The sequence below is a fragment of the Kogia breviceps genome, chromosome 12 (assembly GCF_026419965.1).
Source record: "Kogia breviceps isolate mKogBre1 chromosome 12, mKogBre1 haplotype 1, whole genome shotgun sequence".
Classification (NCBI taxonomy): Eukaryota; Metazoa; Chordata; class Mammalia; order Artiodactyla; family Physeteridae; genus Kogia; species Kogia breviceps.
In genome coordinates this window covers 92,144,292-92,161,398 of record NC_081321.1, presented here as the reverse complement: position 1 = coordinate 92,161,398, position 17,107 = coordinate 92,144,292, and positions in this window count along the sequence as shown.

Genomic DNA, 17,107 nt, shown 5'->3' with positions numbered 1-17,107 from the left:
AGACTTCTCACCCCCCTCTGAATTCTGTTCCCAAAAGTGGCACAGGGCAAGCCCACCCTGGCTTGGAGCCCACCGCCTGGCCCCCTGCCCTTCCCATCTCCAGCTCCACCCGGCACATTCGGGGCCTCTCCTGCAAAGGGGCTGCCCATCCCAGCCTGCACATCCAAGTTCCAGCTACAGCCGCCTGAAACAGCGACTCCTCAGCCTCTGTTCAGGCCAGTCCAACCTCAAGACAGATCGTGGCCAGCCCTGGAAGCTGGCTCAGGAGACTTTGGGCAGAAGTTCTGAAAAGCAGGCACCAGACAGAAGCGGCTACGAGAGAGGTGTGGGCTCACGGTGAGCACATCGTGTTGGCCTGTGGACTCTTCCCCCACAGGGACGGGCATGGTGGCAGGAGGGCCAGAGCAAGGTCCCCTAAAGCCCAGGGCCCCTCTCGCCCATGTCTGGGGGCAGCTTATCCTCTCTCTGGCTTTTGAATATAGATCTCAGGGTCCAATCCAAGGGCTCCTACTCCCGGAGGGTCAGGTAAGGGGATGTAGAGCTCAGAAGACCTATCCCTTCATGGGGAAAAAAGGTACTATTTAGAGCCCAGAAAAGTCAAGCAACTTGCAAACCAGACTTGCAAAGTGAATCGGCTTCAAGCAGGATGCTGGGCTCAGAACCTCACCTCCGGCATCCCCAGCCACCCCTTCTGATGAACGTATGAAGCTTTCCTTCCCCCTCCTCCGTTCATGCTCCAAGCTTAGAGATTCCTCCTCGCAGGAGTGCTGACCTCACCAAATTCCAAAAGCTCTGAGAGTGTCTGCCAGGGTTGAGAGAAGGCTGCTGTTTTGGTGAGTGTCTAGACCTGTCTAACAAGGAGCATCAGTTTGGACCGGCTTCCAAGCCGAGGCTGAGAAAGCCGGCTGGTAGCCAACGACTGCCCCGCTCCCCTGGTGCACAGGCTCTGGAAAGAAGTGTCTGTGGGCCAGCTTGCAGGGACTTCCCCCAGGCCAGGCCAGAGGAACTTGGCCCTGCCTGCCCTCTCCGCCACTCTATCACAGACAGAAATCCAGCACGTGCAAGGGCTGCCTCTTACAGGCTCACGCGAACCCACCACGTGCATCTCTTCTCCACTCTGAGTTCAGTGACAACATACTGGCACCCTGAAATTGGCTGTGATGGGAGTGTTTACACAACAGAAATGGGCAAATGCTACAAATCAGGCAATTCTTTTTTAATAAAGAGCTGATTGTCAAACACCAACATATCACTGCATAAGGCTGTCGCTATGGTGTGTGCATATATGTTCACTCATGCACACCTCTGAGGCACATTCATAGCCCCTAAAGTGGGTGTGCCTGTGAGCATGTGTGCATGTAGATAGTCTTATATGCATGCATGCCTGCGTGTGCAAGTGCGCACAAACACGCACTTACGGAATTAGATCCACTCACACAAACATATCCATTCAGTCTGTCAAATTTTCTTGACCACATCCCTTCCACCAGGTCCCAAGTGTACAGACATGACAAGGACACGGACTTTCCTGCAGGAAGCGCTCAGTAGAGACAGGACCATGGACAGGGAAACAGAGGCTTGCTGAGAGATGTGATAAGCTGCACAAAGGCGCGGCGAGAAGGGTGAACTAACATGGGTGGGCACACAGAGCAGGTGGTGCTTCAGCATGATGTGCTGTCCGCCGCAAGTATTTCTCTACGTACTTAATCCACATGCACCGGTAGACCCATCTGTGCATTTACAGGCACAGGTAAGCACTCGCATCTATATGGACACATGTAGCATATGTGTATGTTCGTGTGTCTATACGCGCTCAAAACATCGGTCAGAACAGAGGAATGCCACACTAGGTGAGATGGCCCATTTTTGTCACCAGGAGTGCCCAGCCCTGAATCGATAAGCCCAGCCCTCCTCCTCCTCTCTCTTTCAGCCTCCCTCTCTCTCTTGCTCTGGCTCTCCTTCCCCAAGTCTCCCTCGCTTTCTCTCCCTCCTTCCTCTCCCACCGAGTTACCCGTCTGTCTCACCTCACCCACACTACTATGCAAAGGATCCCAAGGGAATAAGAAGCAAATGGTAAGATCACCCCCAGGCACCTCTCTCCACCTCTACTGCTCAAAGAGGAGAAGGAAAGAGGCCCACGGATGTGCTCTCCGAGGCAGCCCTCTGAGATGAGCCCGACCTGTCATGGCCCTTAAATAGTTCAAGATCTCACGGGGGTGATAAGACATAAGGATGTGAAATTCAGACAGCAACGTCAGGCAGGATGTAGTCAGCTGTCAGAGGGTGATTCCTGGGGGAGAGGAGGGAGGAAGCCAGGGGAGGGAAAGGGTAGGACTTGAGCTAAACCACTGCTTCTTTATGTCACTCCCTCACTCGAAAACCTTCAATGGCTCCCCAGTGCCCTCACAGTAAAGGCTTTAATGCCCTCCCTGGCCAGACCCCTGGTTCTCTGTCTTGCCACAGCAAACCGGAATTTGAGGGAGCCTACCGTATGCCAGGCACTACCAAATCACATACTATTATAGGTTAGCAAGCAAGTATTGTCACCCCCTTCACAGATGTGGAAACTGAGGCTCAGAGAGGCAGAAAGTTCTGGGGGTTAAGAGGGTGGGCTCTGGAGTCACATTGGCCAGGCTCAAACCAGGCTCTAGCCACTTACTAGCGGCACACCCTCGGGCAAGGTATCTATGCCTCAGTTTCCTCATCTGCAAAAGGGAAATAATAATAGCACCTAACACATAAGGTTAAGTTACGTTAGGAAGTTAATGAATAAAAAGCATTAGAACAGTGCCTGGTGCGTAACAACAGTTATATAGTACTTCCTAGTTAAGTGAACACTCAAGAGACGAAGTCTCACGATGTACTCAGGATGTGGCAGAGCTGGGGTTCAAACTTAGGGGTCCCTGAGCCCAGAGTCCTCATTCACACCCACCACTCTGCCCCACCTCCATCATCTACACATACAAACGCACACAGAGTCACAGGTGCCTTCGTGGAGGGCTGCTCAGAGGACAGAAGGGCAAGGAGAAGGGAGGGGGCAATTCTCCCTTGCAGGAGCCTGGGGGTCTGGGGTGCAAAGGAGATGCCAAAAGAGGCTTCACAGTTCTGAGTTATGAAAGCCCTTGAGGGTTGAGCCTGAGCCATAATCACCTCCTTCCTGGTGCTGCCCTAGCCTGGCTCTCAGGGACAACGTAGGATGCTCTGGTACCTTTCGTTCATCCATTCATTCATTCAGCCCCTATTACATGTCGCTCTAGGCTCAATGCTGCGGGTAGCAGCGATCAAGAAAGACATGGTCCCAGCCTCCTGCAACTCGTGTTCAAGCGGGGAAGAGGAAAAATTAGCAAGTTAAGAATCAAATAATTATATAATCACAAATCTCTCTGAGACACTGGCTTTCAGCTGAAATTTGAAGGGTAAGGAGGGAGGACCAGGAAAACGGGATGGAAGAGAGGGGGAGGTTCCAGGCAGAGGGAACAGCGTGTGCAAATACTCATTTCTTAAGGCAGGAAAGAACTTGGCCTGTGAGTAGATCTAAAAGATGATCCAATCTTTATCCTAGGCGAGCAAGGGACAAGTGACACAGGAGGAGGTGCAAGAAGTGGGCAGGGGTTGGTCCTCATGCGGCAGGCCTTTGAATTTTATTCTAAGTACAAAGACAGCCCCTGACCCAGAAGTGACATGAAAAATCACCACTGAGGTTTCCATGAAAAATTCACCAAGCCAGAGCCATGGCTAGACACAGAGGGAGGGACAGATATAAGTAAAACACATCCCTTTCCTGAAATTCATAGTTTTATTTGAGTTATTCACTTGTGATTTGTAATCTGCCCTTTTCCATTCAATTAACGTCTATTTATGAAAAGCTCCTCCCAAGGGTGAAAGAGCTTACAGCAAAAGACACATAAAGAAAAAGGATGTCAAAGGTAGAAACCCAAACCATGGAAAGGAGAAGGAAGCAATGTGACAAAAGTACAAGCTTCCTGGCAAGCAAGGCAAAAAGGGAAACATCATAAATTCTGTAGCTTTCATGGTCTAAGTCAACACTTCAGTTGCTGTAGAAAAGAAAAAATTTTTCTTGATCTCATACTCTCTGGAAAAGAGAGAAAACACATGAAACAATAATTAACAATCAAGGCTAAAAGTATGGAAGGCCAAAAGAGTGTCCCAAACAGAAACTGAGCTGAAAGTCTTTGAATCCTGGCATCTCAGAGCACGCACGCCTTGAAAAGGCAGCAGAAAAGGGCCGGCAGGAGAGCATTAGTAGAGTTAGAAAAGCCTATATTTGAAGCCCAGCTCCATCCTTAACCAGCTGTGTGACGTGAACAAGAAACAGCCTTGGACTTCCCTGGCGGTCCAGTGGTTAAGACTCCGTGCTTCCAATGCAGGGGATGCACGTTCGATCCCTGGTCGGGGAACTAAGATCCCACATGCCGAGCAGCACAACGAAAAAATTAAAATTTAAAAATTTAAAAATTAGGGCTTCCCTGGTGGCGCAGTGGTTTAGAATCCGCCTGCCAATGCAGGGGACACGGGTTCGAGCCCTGGTCCGGTAAGATCCCACATGCCGTGGAGCAACTAGGCCCGTGCGCCACAACTGCTGAGCCTGTGCTCTAGAGCCTGCGAGCCGCAACTACTGAAGCCCGTACACCTACAGCCCATGCTCCGCAACAAGAGAAGCCACTGCAATGGGAGGCCCACGCACCGCAACAAAGAGTAGCCCCCACTCGCCGCAACTAGAGAAAGCCCGCGTGCATCAATGAAGACCCAACAGAGCCAAAAATAAAAATAAAATAAATAAAATTTTTTTAAAAATTTAAAATAAACAGCCTCCCTGAGCCTTCATTTCCTCATCTGCACAATGGGTTCAATGATCTCTATGTAGGATTAGGGGCTGGGATGCTCTGAGGAGGCACTGAATGTGAAAGCTCCTAGCACAGTGCCCTGATGTAGCTGGTACTCAACAAAGAGTGATAATAATCATAGCTAGAAGCTGTTGAGCGTTCCCTTTGTGCCAGGCTTTAATTTAAGCATTTTCCATGATAATGATAACAGCCACATGATGAGCTAGATCCTATTATTATCTCCATTTTACAAATGAGGACATTGAAGCTCAGAGAGATTAAGATATGTGCCCTAGGACACACAGCAACAATACGGTAGAGCCTAGACAGTAAGCCCAGCAGCTGTTGACTCCAGAGCTCACGTCTTCACCCCTAGATCAACTTACTTCTCCAATAGTGATCTCTCGCCCCCTTCTCTTTACCTCCATCCCCCAGTACACAACCAGTCTGCTAGAGTGCTCACCACTGAACGGAAGCTCCTCCCTCCATGGAGCCAAAATCCCTGCCCCACTGGCTCAGCTCAGTCTCACCTCCTTCCCACACTTTGCCTCTCTCCTTGCCTTAGCTCTGTCCTGTGGAGTTTGTGAAAACCAGACTAAACTTTCTTCCACAGAACAGCCCTTTAGAGTCAATTGCTTCTGCTTAGGGGACTGGCAAAGGGTTAACAGAAGTGAGACACAAAGCTGGCCATGAAGGATGAGGAGGCCTCTTCCCTGGGCTCCTTGACAGCAGAGACATGACTCGCTTTTCACTTGCTTGGCACAGGGCAAGACCTAGGAATCTTAGGAACTGAACAAAGGTGAGCTGAATTGAACTGAGCTGAGTTGACTGGACTGAACTAAATTGCAAGGTTGAATGGATGGAGGGTGGGTGCTGGGTGGATAGCTGGCTGGATGGATGGATAGACTCACGGATAGGTGGGTAGATGGATGATTGAATGGATTGATGGATGATGGAGAGCTGGTCTGAGAAGTGGAAAAATGGATAGGTTTTTTTAGATACTAAAATGATGGATGGATGGATGGATGGAAAGTAAATTCAGTGACCAGAGCTGGTAGGGAAAGCTGGTCACTGAAGGTACAGAGGTAGGAATGTCCCGGGTATGTTTGGAAAACACTGAATAAATCATTGTGACTGGGGCGGAGGGCTCATGCCAGAGAAAATAGGAAAAGAGTAAACACCCACATTCCGCCTCCTACAGGCACAGACGGAGGCACCGGTGAGGGTGCTGTGCGGGTTGTGTGCTCGGCGGCTGCTGGGAAGGCAGGAGTTAACAGCAGGGTGGCTCCCCGGCCAGCTGCGACCAGGGTGACACTGACAGATGACAGCGTGTCCTCCGCACTAATAACACTGCGGCGTTCTCCTGCCACTCCCCGGCCAGCTTCAGCTCCAGTGGATCAATACCAAAAGGCACATATTGAAAATCCTCAGCCAACTCCCTCCAAGGCATGGATGCTTTAAAGGACTGAACTGCAAAGCAGAAGAGCCTCAAGGCCAGCTCATTCCCTGGACTGGGCACTCCTTCGGCCAAGGATTTGCCCAGATTCCCCCGTGGGCCACCTGGGCCAGACCTCCAGGCTCCAGAGCCCACGGCCTCCCTGTCAGTCCACTGCCAGTATCTCAGCTCTGATGCGTGGCCCGATGGGCAGGAACTGTTCCAGGAGTTCACATGAGGCCTCAGACAGGGACTGTCCCGGCCCCAGGGGCCATCCTGTGTCCCTCTTAGCGCACCTCCAGCCCTGCCAGACACCTGCCTGCATGACAACCCCTCCGCAGCCTCTGTTCCCTGCTGGGCCCCCATTCAGTCTCCCTCCAGGTCCCACGGTCCTGCCTCCCTCATCTCCATCCCATCACCACACCGTCCCCCCAAGTCCAGCCCGGCACCGTCACACACACACACCCTGCCACCCCCGCCCTCCCTCCAAACCCTCCTGTCCCCGCTGCTCAACTAATGAGAACACTCTTAAAGCTCAGACAAAAAAGTCAGGATTCAGCCCCCTGCAGGCTGTTCCCAAAGCCCACGCTTGTGACTCACATGCACTTGTCTTTTCTTACCTTTTGTGCTTGAGTCTGGATAGAACATCTCTAGAAGGAAACACCAGAAACTAGTAAGAGTGGTCACCTCTGGGGAGGGAGAGCCGGAAGCAGGGATGCAAGCGAAACCAACTTCACTGGGCGTCTTTTGAATTTGGAACCACATACATTAAAAATCTATATAACACGAATGAATTAACTTTAGAAAAGGTGACCATTCAAAGGCCAAAATGACGAGCCTTGACTCCACCATGACTAGTTCTCTGACCTCGGACAACTGTACTTAAGTACTCCAAGCCTCCGTTTACTCATCTGTAAAATGGGGGTGATCACTGTATCTATCTTGCAAGGTAGGTGATAAACCAGTGCTCAGGAAGCACTTAGTGCCATGCATGGCAAAGAGTCAGGGCTCAGGAAACATGAGCGACGGTTTTCTCCTTGTCCACCTTCTCCATGAAACTCTGAGCTCCTTTCTTTTTGGCTGCACAACGCAGCCTGTGGGATCTTACCTCCCCGACCAGGGAGATGGTGAGAACCACAACGTTCCACTTTGGATCCCAGAGTTTAGCTTAGCTCCCGGCACGATGATTAAAACTCTTGAAACATTCCCTGACGTTTACGAGACACGTTTCACTGTCCTGAGGATGGCTTTCATGGCCCCTCTCTGGCTGGCCCCATCTTTCAGCTGCACCTCTCACCATCCTCAAATGCCCAGTGGCCTTTGACAGCTCTTGTTTCCGTGCACTTGCCATCACCCCTCTTTCTTTCCCTCCACCTTTGCACTCCCTTTGCCTGGTAATCTGAAAACTCATCTCATCCTTCAGGATCCTGCAAAAGTTCCCTCCTCTGTGTAGCCTGTCCTCCTGCCCCTGGTGGACTCAGTCACCCCCATGGCACTTAGAACAGACCTCTGAGCAACACCTATCAATCTGTATTGTTCACTATTTACCCTCTGTCTCCCCTGCTGCTCTGAAAGCTCCAAGAGGACAGGGGCTGTGTTTTTCACTTCAAATGTATGGATACATTTTCTGTATCCCTAGTATTTAGCAGGGTCTTGGGAAATGTTTGTTGAATGAATAAACGAGTGAATGAACGAATGAGCAATTCGTGTCCCCTCGGCCTCCTGGCAGCCGTCAGAGGCCAAATTATGGTGAGTCACTCATGCCCTGCCCATGCCTTGTGGTGAAAGCAGTGACCTCTCTTTGCAGTGTCTTCCACCAGCTCCAAGCCAGAGGCTGCATCTCTCAGCCTGAGTGCACCCAGAGAGCCTTCCAGGCCTGGCCTGGGAGCTGCAGTTGGCTGGCCGTTCAGCACTGCGGCTTCAGGGAGACTGAGCAGCCTGCAGGGAGCCCCCTGCTTCCCCTCTCCCTGCTGCAGAGTTCTGCTGAAGCCCTCGACCAGGCACCGTCCTAGGAGTGGGGCAGAAAGGCAGATAAGATAGCCCCTGCCCTCCCAGACAAGTAATGGCATGGAAAAGATGGTTGCCGGGTCCACCCCATTCAATCCACCACCTATGATTCATCGAGTGCCTGTCATGTGTCACTCTGTGCCTTTATGCAAGTCCTGTCACCTCTCTGTGCCTCAGTTTCCTCCCCAAATGGGGGTGAGGAGACCTACCTCACCTAAAATATCAGGATTATTTGGCAAAAGGAACGTACGAGAATTGTTCAATGAACTATGAAAATCTGTACCAATGTTATTACTGTTGCTATTTCTATAGCTTACGAGAGCATTAATAAATAACTGAAGCCCTCTCCTCAGCAGCCACAGCGATTTGCACAGAGTAGGTGTTTAATTGATCGTCAATGCGCTGAAATGCAGTCCAAGGGCTGGTTAGGACTCTTCACGCCTTGGCGAGCAGCGCCATCCTGTGGCCACAACTCAGAACAATGGACCTCCCGCTGGTCAACAGGCTGGGAAGGGATGGCTGGGAACCCATGGATGTCGTTTTAGGACAAATGCAAGGAAAAATCAGCCTGACACCACAGAACAAGGAGAAATTTCTTCACCCTCAGAGGTGGTACAGGCTCAGAGTATAAACAGGGGCAACGAGGGTCTGAAGCAACACTGGATTATTTCTCTATGAAGAGGTCATTGGGAAAACTGGTGTGCCCAAGGAGCAGCGCAGCCACCTTTTCAGGTGGACTGGCCTGGCGCTGTGAACAACACTGTCATTCCTTCATCTGAGAAGACTTGAACTTGGCTCTGTCACTCATAAGCTGTGTGACCTTGAGCAGACTGCTGCCCTCTCTGGGCTCCGGTTTTCTCATCTGTGCAGTGAGGTCATAATCCCTACACTGGCCACCTCAAGAGTTCTTGTGAGGATCAAATGGGATAAGAAAAGCACAACTAGTTCATAAATGGTAAAATCATGTACAAACATGATAGTTATTGCTATTTCCAATAATACCAATAACTGGCATTTATTGAACTCCTCACTGTGCTTAACCCTTTAGGGTATAATCTCATTTAATTCCACAAAACTCTATAAGATAGGTTCTTTTATAAATCCCATTCGGGGATGCAACTAGAGATTATCATACTAAGTGAAGTAAGTCAGGAAGAGAAAGACAAATACCATATGATATCACTTATATGTGGACTCTAAAATATGACACAAATGAATCTATCTACGAAGCAGAAACAGACTCACAGACAGAGAGAACAGACTGGTCGTTGCTAAGGTGGAGGGGGTTGGGGGAGGGCTGGAGTGGGAGGCTGGGGTTAGCAGATGTAAGCTTTTATACAGAGAATGGATAAACAACAAGGTCCTACTGTATAGCACAGGGAACTATATTCAATATCCTATGATAAACCATAATGGAAAAGGATATTTTAAAAAAGAATGTATATATATGTATAACTGAATCACTTTGCTGTACAGTAGAAATTAACACATTATAAATCAACTATACTTCAATAAAAATAAATAAGTAAAAAGAATCCCATTTTGCAGGTGAGAACACTGAGGTTTAGGCATGTTTACAATTTTGCCAAAACACACACTCAACTAATAAGGAGGAAAGCCAAGATTTGACCTCCGGACAAGGTGACCCCCAAATCGAGATAGTCAACCACAATGCTATACTGCCTCAATAGTTCCAGCTACTGACAAGGGGTTTCAAGGTAGCCCCTGATATGCAGGGGTAGGGGTCTTGAAGAAAATTAAGGAATTATTGACATTTGTCCTCTTTTTCCCAGGAAATTCTGCTTCCTTCCCATCTCTAGCTCAGTACCTCCTTTGACCTTGGAAGAGGGGAGCCCTTGGGCTCTGCACCCGGAGTCCTGCTGACAGCCAAGGTAAGAGAATCCCAAAACACTCCCTTCCTGGGGCCACAGCTGGAAAAAGGCCATGCCCGCTCCCACAAGGCACTGGCAAAGGAAAATGGGGGGCAGGTCCCCTTCAAGGTCTCTGTCGAAGAGATGGTGACAGATCTGGCAGGGGAAGGTGGCTAATTTGCAACAATTATAATGACCCTCACGTGTCGAGAGCCCTCTTGAGGTTATGAGTGTCCCCCCATCCATTTTCTCATTATTTGGCCCTCAGGATGCTCCTTTGAGGTCAGAATCCTTAGAGGTTTTTACAGATGAAGAAACCGAGGTTTTAGGAGATGAAACAACTTATCCAAGGTCATGCTGCAAGTAAGTAGCAGAGACAGGCCTCAAATTCAAGACTCCAGACTACATAATGGACAATATCAAAACACTGGCAAGGCACGAGAGAAGGGTGAAACTTCTACACTGGTAGTGAGATTTTTTTAAATAATGCAGCCACTTTGGAAAACGGCGGCAGTTTCTCAAAAACTTAAACATAGAGTTACCATATGACCCAGCAGTTCCATTCCTAGGCATATAACTAAGAAAAACTATGTCCACACAAAAGCCTGTACACGAATGTTCATAGTAGCATTATTCATAATAACCAAAGAACAGAAACAACCTGAAAACACACAATTGTTTAAAATGTTCTGTTAACTACTGTATCGGTTCAGGGCCTACTATAAACAAATGGAAAAAAAAAAGAAGAGTCCAGAGTACAAATTCTCCTGACACCCAAGGCCCCCAGCTATTTCTGGTTGACAGTCCTGGTTCTGCCCTAGCTGTGCCATCCTCAGCCAGGCCACTTAGCTTTGGTTATGTCAGAGATCCCTGCCAGCTCTGCCTTTGTGTCCTCTATTAGCGTCCTTGACCCGTAAAGATGAGGGCGTTCAGCAGCTTCTGCAGGTTTTAGAGAGAAGCAGCTGTGACTCTGCCTCCCTTGAGGAGCTCTTCCTGACTGCCCAAGGCTGAATTATCCCTCATCCTGTTCCCACAGCACTTACAGCATTGCATTGTAATTTATCTGCAAATTCCCGGGGGGCCAGGCAGCACACATTCATGAACGTGAAGTGGGTCAAATACGATGCAATAAGGAATAGTGGGGACTGTGGTAGAGAGCCCCTGGTCTGTGGGCAGCCCGTATGCAGTGCCAGCTTCTTATCCTCAGGCAGAAAAGCCAACCCAGTGTTGCTCGATCTTAAGAGAAGCCAAAATTCTGGATTTTTATGTGAAATCTGCATCTTAAATGTAGTTCAAACTCTATTTCATTAAGCACTTCATAGGTATTGCAGCCCCTGGATCAGTCACACCTACTTTCCCACTAGACGTTGGGCTACCTGAGAGCACATCTGGGTCTCCCTCTCTGAACTCTGAGTGAGCAGCTCAGGAACTGGTTCCCCACAAGCGACAAGAGATTGCTTTTGAAATGCTGCAATATCTTGCCCCAGTCAAATCCCTACAGGTTTCTGGTGACCATGCCAATCCAGCTGGCATGGATTAAGGGTTTACTGCACACCAAACACTGTTTAAGCACTTTACATATTATCTGACCTAATTCCCATTACCTACCTACTATGATTCTGCCCATTTTACAGATGAGGACGCCGAGGCTCAGACAGTCACACAACTTGCCCAAGGTCACGTGGCTAGTGATAACCCAGGATGCAAATTCAGGCAGTCTGTCTCCACAAATTTCTGCTTGCATTGCTGTGATACCATACTGCCCCGTGAGACGCCCCACCCCCCCGCCCTTAAATATCACCTGCAGTCACTTAGCCCCGATAAAGCTCTCTGGGAAGCTGCCAGGTATGGTTTCCAGTCTTAAGGACAGTGGGAGCCAGGGCATGTGGCAGAAACAGAGAACAACGCATGCACTGCAGAAAGTGGACCTGAGGTTCAGAGAGGGGTACGTACTAGTCCAAGGCTATACAGCTAGATCAAGCCAAAGTCAGTGTTTACCATTTACCCCAGAACAACAAACCCCAGCTTCTCACAAAGGAAAATGTATAGGGCAGAGAGGAGGAGCCAGGAGAAGCCTGGCTCTCGCTCATCCCATTGAAACAGTCAAGCACTCTCTAAACTAGCTAAATGGTTCCGAAGGAAATGGGAGTCTATTTTGTCTCCTGTCACCAGGGCTGCAAATCCTGATATATCTCAGGCCACGGCAGAGAAGTGGATGGCTCAGCATTTGGAGAGATGCCCGCACCAGGCAGGAAGTGGGGTGGATGATTCAACAGGTACCTCTCTATTCTGAGAACTGATCCTGTGATGGGTGAGTGTACATCCAGCTGAGATAAAAAATAAATGTGAATGCCAGACGTCGGAACCTACAGCAAGCCTCCCTCTCTTCCAGGGGGACTTAAAGCATCCTTTGGGATGCTTTAATCCTTCCAGGTTTTCTATTTTTAAAATTTTGCTGGGGCAACAAGGCTCTTAGGAGGCTGGGGTGGGCTGGTGATTCAAAGGCCTCCCTCCCTCCCGGCGCACCCTCCTGCAGGACGGTAAAATGTTGCGGCTCCACAGAGTTGGCCTGGGCACCACTTCCCCCATAGTCAGTCTTTCTCATCTGTAAAATGGAGGTAGTGCCCTTTGCATCGCTGAGACAGAAAAGTTTGGTACAAGTCCACGATTCCTTATCTGAAACACTTGGGGCTCAATGTGTTTGCTAACAGAATTCTTTGGATTTCAGAAAGGTTTTATGGTGGGTCTACTGTACATTACACAACACTCCCAGCAAGCTCTGGGGCAGTACTCCATAAACCCTTTCATACACAGTATAAACTCTTTAATATCCCTATACAGAAAAATGTATACATATTCATGCTAAGTGGGATAAAAGAAAGACTATAAGTAACCTCACATCCAATTCACATCGGGTTTGTTATCAAATGCTTGCCCCAACCTCATGAGAAAGCTTTTGGTTTTCAGAGCTTTTTCGGACCTTGGAATTGTATATGAGTGTCAGCTTTGGTTTCAAGCACACCTGGGGTTCCACTCCAATTGCACATTTACCAGCTGGCTGACCTTGAACAAGACATTCGTCTTGACCGCACCTCTGTTTTCAAATCTATAAAATGGGGTAGTAATCCCTGTGTCGGTTCCTAGAAGGCACACAAGGTTGCTGCACTGGAAGGGGGTGGCCACACTGACAGGTCCCCAAAGGAGGCCTTGGTGAGTCCATTGCAGTTTGGGGTAAGTCTGCACACAAGGCAGGGGCTTGCAAGGCTGACGCATAAACAGATGATGCATCTGTTAATAGACAGCACAAGAAATAGAGCCGCCAGCAGGACCCGGCGCTTTTGTGGGCCTGACCAGCACATGCTCCCCTTCAGTAAAAGCTCTGTGAGGATTCACGGTCGTGAGAGGAGGGAGTCCAAACAAGCGACAGCGTTATTCTGAAGAAGCACTCAGCAGCAGACGGAGCTTGAGGGGACATTCCTGCCCAGGAAATGGGGTGACACTCCAGCCCCCTCGACAGGGCCAGCTCTGGCTCCAGGACCCTCCCCCTTCTACATCTCCAGTCCCTCCTCCATCCCCTGTGATCAGTTTCCCTTGTAAACCATTCCAGGACTCCTTCCGGCCAGACTCGCTCAGAAACTCTGGCATTTGATGTGTCCCCAACTCTTCAGCCACACATTTGCGGAGAACCAACTGGTGACTCTTACAAAAGGCCAGTTTACATCTGCGGCAGACTTGCTGCTCCTACCGTGGCCACGATAGCATCTCCCGCTCCACGTGCTCTTCTAGAACCTTGTGCCTTGACCCTGGGCAGGCCTGTGACTCGCTGGTAACCCGGGGAGGGGGTGGAATTGATGCTGTGTAACCTCTGAGGCCAGACCGTAGAAGGCCATGTAGCTCCCAGATTACTCAGAATATTTCCTCTGGAAGCCTTCGGCCCCATATAAGTCGTCTGACTGTCCTGAGGCCACCATGTGGTGAGGAAGCCCAAACTCTCCATGTGGACTCACCACATAGGGAGACCCTGAGACGAAATGGAGAGAGAGAAAAGGAGAATTGCCTGGCCAGCCCCCAGCTACTCCAGCTCCCCCGACATCTAACTACCATTGGCTGAGAGACCCCGGGCCAGAACCACCCAGCCAAGCCCTTCCCAAATTCCTGACCCACAGAAACCAAGAGAAAGAATAAACAGATTGTTGTAAACCAGCAGATTCTGGAGAGATGTTACACAGCAACAGATGACCAGAACAGAGGCCAATTTTATTTCCTTCCTGCCTAGGGTGAACTTACCTCCCAATTTGCGAGGAACAGTCCCCGTTTACACCTTGTGTCTGGCATAATTATTGATAGTGACCCCTTCTCTCCCAAAAAGTGCCCCAATTTGGATGGTAAATTATATGGTCACCCTGAATTTGGCCAAGTTCTCAGAGCATACTACAGATGCTGGCAACTACCTTCCACCTCACAGTCTAGAATAATCAAAATACATGAGATGCCACACACATAGAAAGCCTTCAAGAAATCGGTGCTGTTCTCCCATCCCTTCCCCTTCTCCCAGTTCTGTCCTGTCTGGATGCTCAGCAGTTCTGCCAGGAGATGGCTTAAGGAACAGGCTCAGCCCCCTCACAATCTCCAGAGTGCCTTCCCCAAATAAACATACAACCCCAGTGAAAGCAGGACATCTGCTATGCAAACACAGCTTCAAGACAAGCCCGGGGCTCCCCCTTTCCACCAGATTGCTCTCACTATGTCCTTCCCATGGGGAAATTCTGGAGCTGCCACTGATATCCAGGATAAGAAGGGTCTGAGTAAATCAGAGAGCAGAGGCAAGAGACAGAAGAATGGCGAGAAAAAGAAAACCCAAACCTCAGGAAAGCCCTTCTCCACCACCCTGGAAGGGATGGGAGCTTTTAAGGCATGAAACTGCTCTCACATCCTAGTGCAGCCACTTACTCACTGGGCCAAGTACCCAACCGCGCTGAGCCTGCCTCTCCCCCCTGCAAGAATGTCTCAGAGAACTCTTAGAAAGAATTGAAGAGATGACGATTTATGTAAAGCACTAGCACAGCACCTGGCATACAGTACGCACTCAATAAATGCTAGCTCCCTCTTTAAAACACTGGAGGTTCCTATTAGAAAATGCATTTGTTTTATCTGGAAGGGACGGGACAGAACAGAACAGCACAAAGGGCTGATCAGAAAACAGTAATAATGGTGCCTCTTGCTTCTAGACACAACATAAGGGTATGAATACGGAGGGCCTGGCAGGCACCTATGGGTCTCCCCTTTGTAGTTTAGAAAACGCTTTTGCAGTCACTCCCTCAGCTAGAACAGAAGCTCTTTGAAAGCAAGACTCTCACTATTGATCATTATATACACAGGGTCCTGCTGCGAAAGTGGTGGTTCTTATAATGCAAGCTGAATAAATGATCTCACACCAATTTCGATCCCTTTATTCACTGATTTAGCCAACAAATGCTTACTGGTCACCTGCTCTCTGTCAGACACTGTTCTAGCAACTGAGAACACAGGCCCTACCCCCACCCCCTCAGGGTGCTCCATGTGATAGAAGAAACATACAGGAACCCAGATTTACCCACGGCTGGCCTGGTCCCATCATCCCTGTGTCTGCTCAAGAGCTATCTCCTCAATGAGATCTTCAACCACCACTCCTAAAACAGCTGCTTCTCCCTCCATCCCTCCTCGCCCTCCAGCTCCGCTACATTTCTTCATAGTTCTCTTCGTGCTCTGAAATATTTTTGTTTCCTTGTTTAGGCTCCGTCTCTGCTTCTAGAGTGTCAGCTCCATGAGGCAGAGGCTTTGCTGTCTCACCTAGAACAGTGCCTGGTGATACATATTTGGGGAATTGTTGAATGAATGGATGGGGTTTTGTCAGAATTAAATGAGAAAATGAATTTAGCACATTACCCTGGGCACATAAATAAGGACTCAATTAATGATAATGTACTCAATATCAATAGTAAGTTGTAATATGTGCTAAAATATAGGGGGAGATGTACTTTTGCTGAGTTGCTCGGATCATGTCTTTTGTTTTTTGGTGGGTTTTTTTTGTTTGTTTGTTTGTTTTTGCTGTGGGCCCACAGGCCATCTGCTGCAGTCTCTCTCTTGTGTCAGAGTTTCATTGTCTTTTCCATTTTGGCTGTGACGTCTCTGCCCACCCCAGATGGAGAAGGATTTGGAGTGTCTTGTCTCATTCTCAATTATGGGTCCCTGGGCTTGAGTGGAAGATCTTTCCTCCATTCCTTTCTCAATGGACACCTCTGCTGCCTCTTTCTGCCTATCCAGTCTCCACAGGATGACCCTACTTTACATTAAATCAGGGCATGATCTTCCTCCCTCCCCACTTCAGAATCCTTCAGTAGCTTACCTTTATCCTGAGGATAAAATCCCATACTCTGTTCCGTGGCCTGCACGTTTCTACGTGTCCACTTCCTCTTTCTGGGTCATATCCAGGCTCTTTCCTGCCTTGAGACCTTGTCACCTGCTGTTCCCTGGTGGCGGGAATACATCTCCCCTAGATCTTCACTAGCCTGTGTCCTCAACCAACCACCCCTCTGAGTAGCCTTGCCCTGTCCTCATTCACACTGGCTCATCATGTGCCTGGTACCATTCCAAGAACTTACATTAACTCATTTAATTCTCACCACAGCCCTGTGGCATAAAAAGAAAAGCATGATTGGGAACTCCCTGGTGGTCCAGCGGTTCGGACATGGCACTTTCACTGCCGGGGCCCAGACTTGATCCCTGTTCGGGGAACTATCCTGCAAGCCATGCAGTGTGGCCAAAAAAAAGGCATGATAGCTAGCGGAGAGTGAGTATAAGATGGCAGAATATAAAGATGATAGGTAGCCAGGACCAGACAGTCCACAGGAAGACATTTGTATTTTACTCCAAGTACATAATGGGAAGCTGCTAGAAGGTTGTGAATAGAT